Consider the following 6346-nt stretch of genomic DNA (forward strand, 5'->3'; position numbering starts at 1 on the left):
GGGCACTGAGGCGGAAGGTTGTAACCACCCCTCTCAAGGATCAGCACCTCCACTCTCCTGGGCATTTGTGAAGACGCATGTTCTGAGAGATGAGAGCTACTGGCTGGTTTGCAGGTCTCCCCTGACCCACCTGCTCTGTTGACCCTCGGGGGCAGCCAGCTGTTCCTGGCAGGAGGCACCACAGGCCTGACTCTGCTTCAAATATTCATGCATACTTCTCCTTCCTCCCATGTTTACAACTGCGGGGTCCGGGAAGGGGAACACATGTAAACCCATGGCTGATTCATGTCAATGTATGGCAAAAACTATTACAATATTGTAAAGTAATTAGCCCCCAACTAAAATAAATAAATTTATTAAAAAAAAAAAAAAAAAAAATTTGGCTGTATTATCGCAGGGAGTTGTGAGCTCTTTAAGTGTCACCACAAGCGTTTGATTCGTGCTCTTCACTTAAACTCCTGCATTTTAATATCTAATGTATCCATTGAGAAAACAGCTTTGTCAACCTGTTTACGGCCACTCTGTTGCAGCAGTTGTACTTCTCTGTTGATCTAGGTGCGCTTTTGTTTACACTTTAAAAAAAAAAAAAAAGGACATTTTGAAATGGTGTTTTACGAGCACGGTGTTGAGTCCGGGAAAGTCCCACAGTTTAACAAAGAATATTATCAATGTGCCATGGATAAAAATCAAGGGCAAACAAAGGTCCAGGTGAAAAGGTAATTGAAACATATTACCCGATGATGCTTATCCGATGGAGGACGTTACCAAGAATCCGTTTCCTGGGTCGTTCTCCTCCAGACGCTTCCTTCACGTCTCACTCTCCTCCTCCTTCTTCCCTCCTGTGGGCCCGGAGGAGAAACCAGGATGTTTGGGGAAATGAGAAAGATATTGTGGCATCTGTCTTAAAGGGCAGTCAAGCCATCATCTCAGAGGAGACCCATCTTCTCAGGGCTGGTGGCTTTCTGCTCGACCTTCGAGTTGAGGGTGGCCACTCGCTTCGCGCGCTAACTCACCGGGTAGAAGCGAATCTCCAAGGGCGGTGCCGGGCTCACACCTCAAACCAGTCAGACACTCAACAGCAGGTCAAGGGAACATCCGAAGGCTCCTCAACTGTCACTGCGCCAAGGGGCCGTGTGAGGTTATGCACACACACCACGGCCCCGGCCTCCATGGAAGCAAGGCCTTCAGGTGCACAGAGCGACCCGCATCCCGTGCTGCCCACCTGCATGCGAGGCCCTGGCCCTCCTGAAGGGCAACGGGAGCTGGGGCGGCACCAGCGTCCCGCAGGCAGCCCCAGGAGCGGACAGGCTGGGGCGCGAGGCCCCCACGCTCCAGGCGGAACCCAGTGCGGAAAGTCCTGTGTGGACAGCCGTCTACCGTTGCCCGCCCAATCTTCGCACCTCGCTTCACAGACATATGTCTCCTCTTCCGGTTCTGGTACCGGGCCTGCCGCCGTGGACGCGCCCAGATGCACGTGCGCGTGCACGCATAGTCAGGCGTGGACGCGAAGGCACGGTCGCGCATGCGCACACTCCTGGTCCTGCGAGCCACCTCCCCGAAGTGCCCGAGCCTGCACCTGCGGCACCTGGGGCGCCTCCAGGACTTGCATCCCCACACCCGCCCCTCCCGGCCGCAGACCTGGCCTGTCCTCAGGCCACAGGTGAGGCCCGGCCCACGCTCTTCTACTGAATGGATCGTTCCTGCCCTTGTCTCTGGTTTGTTTCCTGTGCTCCAAGTCCCCGGGCTGCGCGCACACCTGCCATCTCTGATGGGCCCCCGCGGGGATGGGTGCTGGAGAGCAGCCCATCGTTAGGAAACACCGAGAAGCACCAGGCCACGCACATAGAGGCTGGCTCATCCTCACTGATTCTGTGTTTGTTTTCTGATTGCATTTTACAGATGAAGGGATCATTGCCCAGAAAAGACAGTTTGCCCCAATGACACAGCTAACAGGGCTGCTGACAAGATTTGGATTCACATTTGCCAGACTCCAGATTCCACGCTCTTTCATTTAACTGAAGTCTCCCGGAGATCAAGACATAGCCTAGGAGAAGGAAGCTGTCCAGGGAAACGTAGGCCAGGAAGAATATTAGGTGAAGGGTGACGGCCACACTCAGCATCAAAGCTGTCCCTCTGGCTGGATCTGCAAAGAGTGAACATTGTGGTTGGTCTCATGTTAACACCTCCTACCCGGACAGCCTGTGGCTTTTCTGCTCCAGGACCTTGGCACCTGATCCCATGGCTCAGCATTGGATCACCCGGGATCCAGTGAGGTGGGGAAAAGCCCAAAGGCTCTACAGATTCGCACAGTGTGAGGAGTGAGCCTCTATGACTCATGTCAGTGCCTGACCAGAAAGGGGGCTCCAGGTAACTTAAAACCCTCCTCTTTGACAGGCTCTAGATGAAGGTCTCACTGGTCCCGCTGTCTCACTTCTGCAAGGACTCTTGGACCACATTCTATCCCGGTGGCTAGAATCCGGCCCCACATCCAAAAGTCTGAACTAAAATACAGTTAGATTTTTCACAGAGTTGATTGGTTCCACCGTAAAGCTGCCTGCTATTCTCTAGTTATAATGCCTAAACCAGAGTAATAAATAACTGCTTATATGACAACAGTAAAGAAGAGGATCTGGAGTTAGAAACGTGAGTGGTTTTTATTTTTTTCAAGGATGTTATCCTCATAATTAAACAACCTGTTAACAATTAGTTTCTTTTAAACAACACCCTCTTCTATTTAATGTTTTATCACATTTATTTTTCTACGATTACATATTTAGACACAAAGACTTCCCTGACACAAGAAAAACCATGTATATTGTCAGGGTCCATTTTACTTAAAAAAAAAAATACAGTTGTTTCACTTACATTTTGATAACTATAATTCTGGTTCTTCAGTGCTGGAGGACAACAAAAATTTACAGATCTCCCTGAATACTTCTAAATTTAAAATGAACTCTGCCCTCCACATACAAACATAACTTGGCATTTCTTTGTAATCTTCCTCTTCCTACCCTGAACCCCATTTCTGTTGGTCACAATCTGCAAACCTGTCCAGAACAGGGTGCTGCCAGCATCAGATATGACACTTCACAGACTCCCGTTTTTCTCATAATCCCCACTCAATCAGAGAGAGATAGAAAGAAAGATAAAAGGCACTGAAGAAAGACTCTATTAATTTTACAGCCTTTCAATTAAACTATTACCTCTGCCACTTCTAAGTCCTCATCTGACCATCTGGGAGAGCACACTAAGACATAACCCTAAGACTAACAAGCATGAAGCTTGCTTGCATTTTGCAGAGAGCGGGAAATCAAATACATGTTTACTGAGAGCTAAATTCCATGAGTGCTATAACTAAACAGCTGTAACTAAACAGTGTGTAATCCTGTATCCATATCCCAACACTCTATGTACTCCAATGTTCATAGCAGCATTATTTAGAATAGCCAAGATGTGGAAGTAACCCAGTGCCCATCACCATACAACTGGATAAAGAAGATGTGGTGTGTATATATATGTATACACACACACACACAATGGAATATTAACACAAAAAATAGTGAAATTCGGCCATTTGAAGCAATGTGGATAGGCCTAGAAAATACTGTGCTTAGTGAAATAAGTCAAACAAAGACTAATGCTGTATGATACCACTATATGTGTAATCTGAAAAATAAAAACAAAGGAATATATATATACATATGCAAAATAGGAACAAACTCACAGATATGGACAACAAGCTAGAGGTTATCAGTGTGGAGAAGGAAGAGGGGAGGGGCAAGATGTGGTGGGGATTAAGAGGTATAAACTACTATGTTTAAGACAAGCAACAAGGATATCCTGTACGACTCAGGGAATTAGAGCCATTATTTTGTATTAACAATAACTTTAAGTGGAGCATATTCTGTAAGAACACTGAACACTATGCTGTGCATATGCAACTCTTATAATACTGTAAATCAAGTCTACTTCCATTTAAAAACTGAGAATAGAACTGCCATATGACCCAGCAATCCCACTGCTGGGCATATACACCGAGGAAACCAGAATTGAAAGAGACGCGTGTACCCCAATGTTCATCGCAGCACTGTTTACAATAGCCAGGACATGGAAGCAACCTAGATGTCCATCAGCAGACGAATGGATAAGGAAGCTGTGGTACATATACACAATGGAATATTACTCAGCCATTAAAAAAAATACATTTGAATCGGTTCTACTGAGATGGATGAAACTGGAGCCCATTATACAGAGTGAAGTAAGCCAGAAAGAAAAACAACAATACAGTATACTAATGCATATATATGGAATTTGAAAGATGGTAACGATAACCCTATATGCGAGACAGAATAAGAGACACAGATGCATGGAACAATTTTATGGACTCTGAGGGAGAAGGTGAGGGTGGGACGTTCTGGGAGAATAGCATTGAAACATGTATATTATCATATGTGAAACAGAACACCATTCCATGTTCGATGCATGAGACAAGGGCTCAGGGCCGGGGCAATGGGATGATCCAGAAGGATGGGAGGGGGAGGGAGGTGGGTGGGGGGTCCAGGAGGGGGAACACATGTAAACCCATGGCTGATTCATGTCAATGTATGGCAAAAACTATTGCAATGTTGTGAAGTGATTGGCCCCCAACTAAAATAAATAAATTTATTAAAAAAAAAAAAAAATTTATTAATTAGTTTAAAGAAAAAAAAAAAACAAGCAGCAGGTCCAGAACATGGAGGACCCCAGAAGCAGGGGCAGAGGAAACAGAGCCACATAGGATGGCACCAAGAGCCAAGCCTGGTCAGAAGCCACTGCAGCCTGAGGCCCACGTGTGGAGATGAGCCCAGAAGACGGGGCTGAGAGCACAAGGGCTCCCCAGGGGTCTTGACACCAAGATTGCCATCAGATATTCTGATTTCAGGTAAGGCTTAGTCACTTAACTTTTTTAATTTACTTTTTAAAAAATAAATTACTTTCTGTTAGGAAGTTGCATAGTGATTTTCATTTTCAATATTACACCTGTGCTTAGTTCAATGTCAAATTGTTCTGGGAGACTTGTGAAGAAAAAATCCTTAAAAGCTCCTGCCCCATTTTTTGCTCCCCAAAGGCAACCACTGTCAGATCTTCCAGCTCATTATTTTCACATTGGCATGCGTGTCTCTGAAGAACTTGCACACACTGCTACTTCAATCTCAGGGATTATCTGCTGACTCTCCCCCCAGCCCTGTGTACACACATGTACATTTTCTTTCCAACAAGCTTCCAATTTAGTTTGACCAATATTCAGAGATCACATTATTATATCTCTGTAAATCCTGTTCACAGATTATTCATATTATCCAATCATTTCTGTCCCTGGCTGACAAAGGAATTTGCTTATCTGTTTTTCATTTACTTACATTTCTATGTTCTTATTAATTCATTTCCAATTCTCTAGATTTGTAAAGCTCCTCACAGCACATTCAAATGCAAACGTGTGCTCCCTGCTGTCCTTTACCTTCTGGCCTGTGGTTTATGCCATTCTAACATCATTACTGTCCACTGAGCAGCACCACCAGAGAGGAGGGACCACGGGGGGTGTCCACCCTGCCCTTCTTGCCTGGAGCCCAGAATCATTTAATGCTGCTCGAACCTAATACCTTCACCAACTGATGGCTTAATCAGGGCTAGGGCCCTTGGGAGACTGAATCACAAGAGGAGGAGAAGTCGCTGAAAGTGGAGATGGGGGATTCACTTTCAGCACCCGTGTCGGGTTTCCCTGCAGGCTGACCTGCAGGGCTGATGGGAGCGAGCCTCAGCCTGAGAGTGGAGACGACGCCCGCCGTCCACACAGCATGGCCTGGGCCCTCTGCCCCGGCCTCCACCTGTCTTCTGAGCGACCCTCAGTCAGACTTCCCTGTGCTGTGTCCTTCTCCAGGTCATCTCGGAGCCTTCTTTCCCCAGAGACAAGGGAACCTGCTCACACAGAGCTAAGGAGGTGCCTTTTCTCTCAGCCCCTACCACCCTGCTCCTCCCTTCTCCCAAGCAAACTGTGTTTATCACGTGCGGACACATTTTGGCGCCCCAGCCCTACAGCCCTGAAGTGATTGGGGCTTCAGAACCCCTCGTAGGAAACCTGGAAAGCAGGGATGGTGTGCACTAGCAAGGCCCCAGCCTTCCCTGTGGCCAGTCTCCCCCAAGCCAGAGCCTGCACCCCACTCCAGGCTCCCAACCCATGCATTTGAGGAAGAGCACTGGCTGGAGAAGGACAGGTCTGGACTCTGTTTACCAGCCGTGTGATGCTGGGCAAGTCATTAAACCTCTCTTAAGGACTTTATTACTTGCAAACTGAGATAACAATGCCTGC

General features: G+C 47.0%; 1 long non-coding RNA gene across 1 annotated transcript; it reads right to left on the reverse strand.

Moving 5' to 3' along the window:
* Window positions 1-322: 322 nt before the first annotated feature.
* On the reverse strand, window positions 323-1451 carry LOC145529186 (uncharacterized). Its single transcript, XR_014070995.1, has 4 exons — window positions 1401-1451; window positions 1014-1110; window positions 735-839; window positions 323-572 (listed from the first exon to the last, which is right to left on the reverse strand). It is a non-coding gene; the product is annotated as an uncharacterized LOC145529186 (long non-coding RNA).
* Window positions 1452-6346: the final 4895 nt, after the last annotated feature.

This window comes from Giraffa tippelskirchi, chromosome 12 (assembly GCF_054371585.1).
Source record: "Giraffa tippelskirchi isolate mGirTip1 chromosome 12, T2T-mGirTip1v1.2.pri, whole genome shotgun sequence".
Classification (NCBI taxonomy): Eukaryota; Metazoa; Chordata; class Mammalia; order Artiodactyla; family Giraffidae; genus Giraffa; species Giraffa tippelskirchi.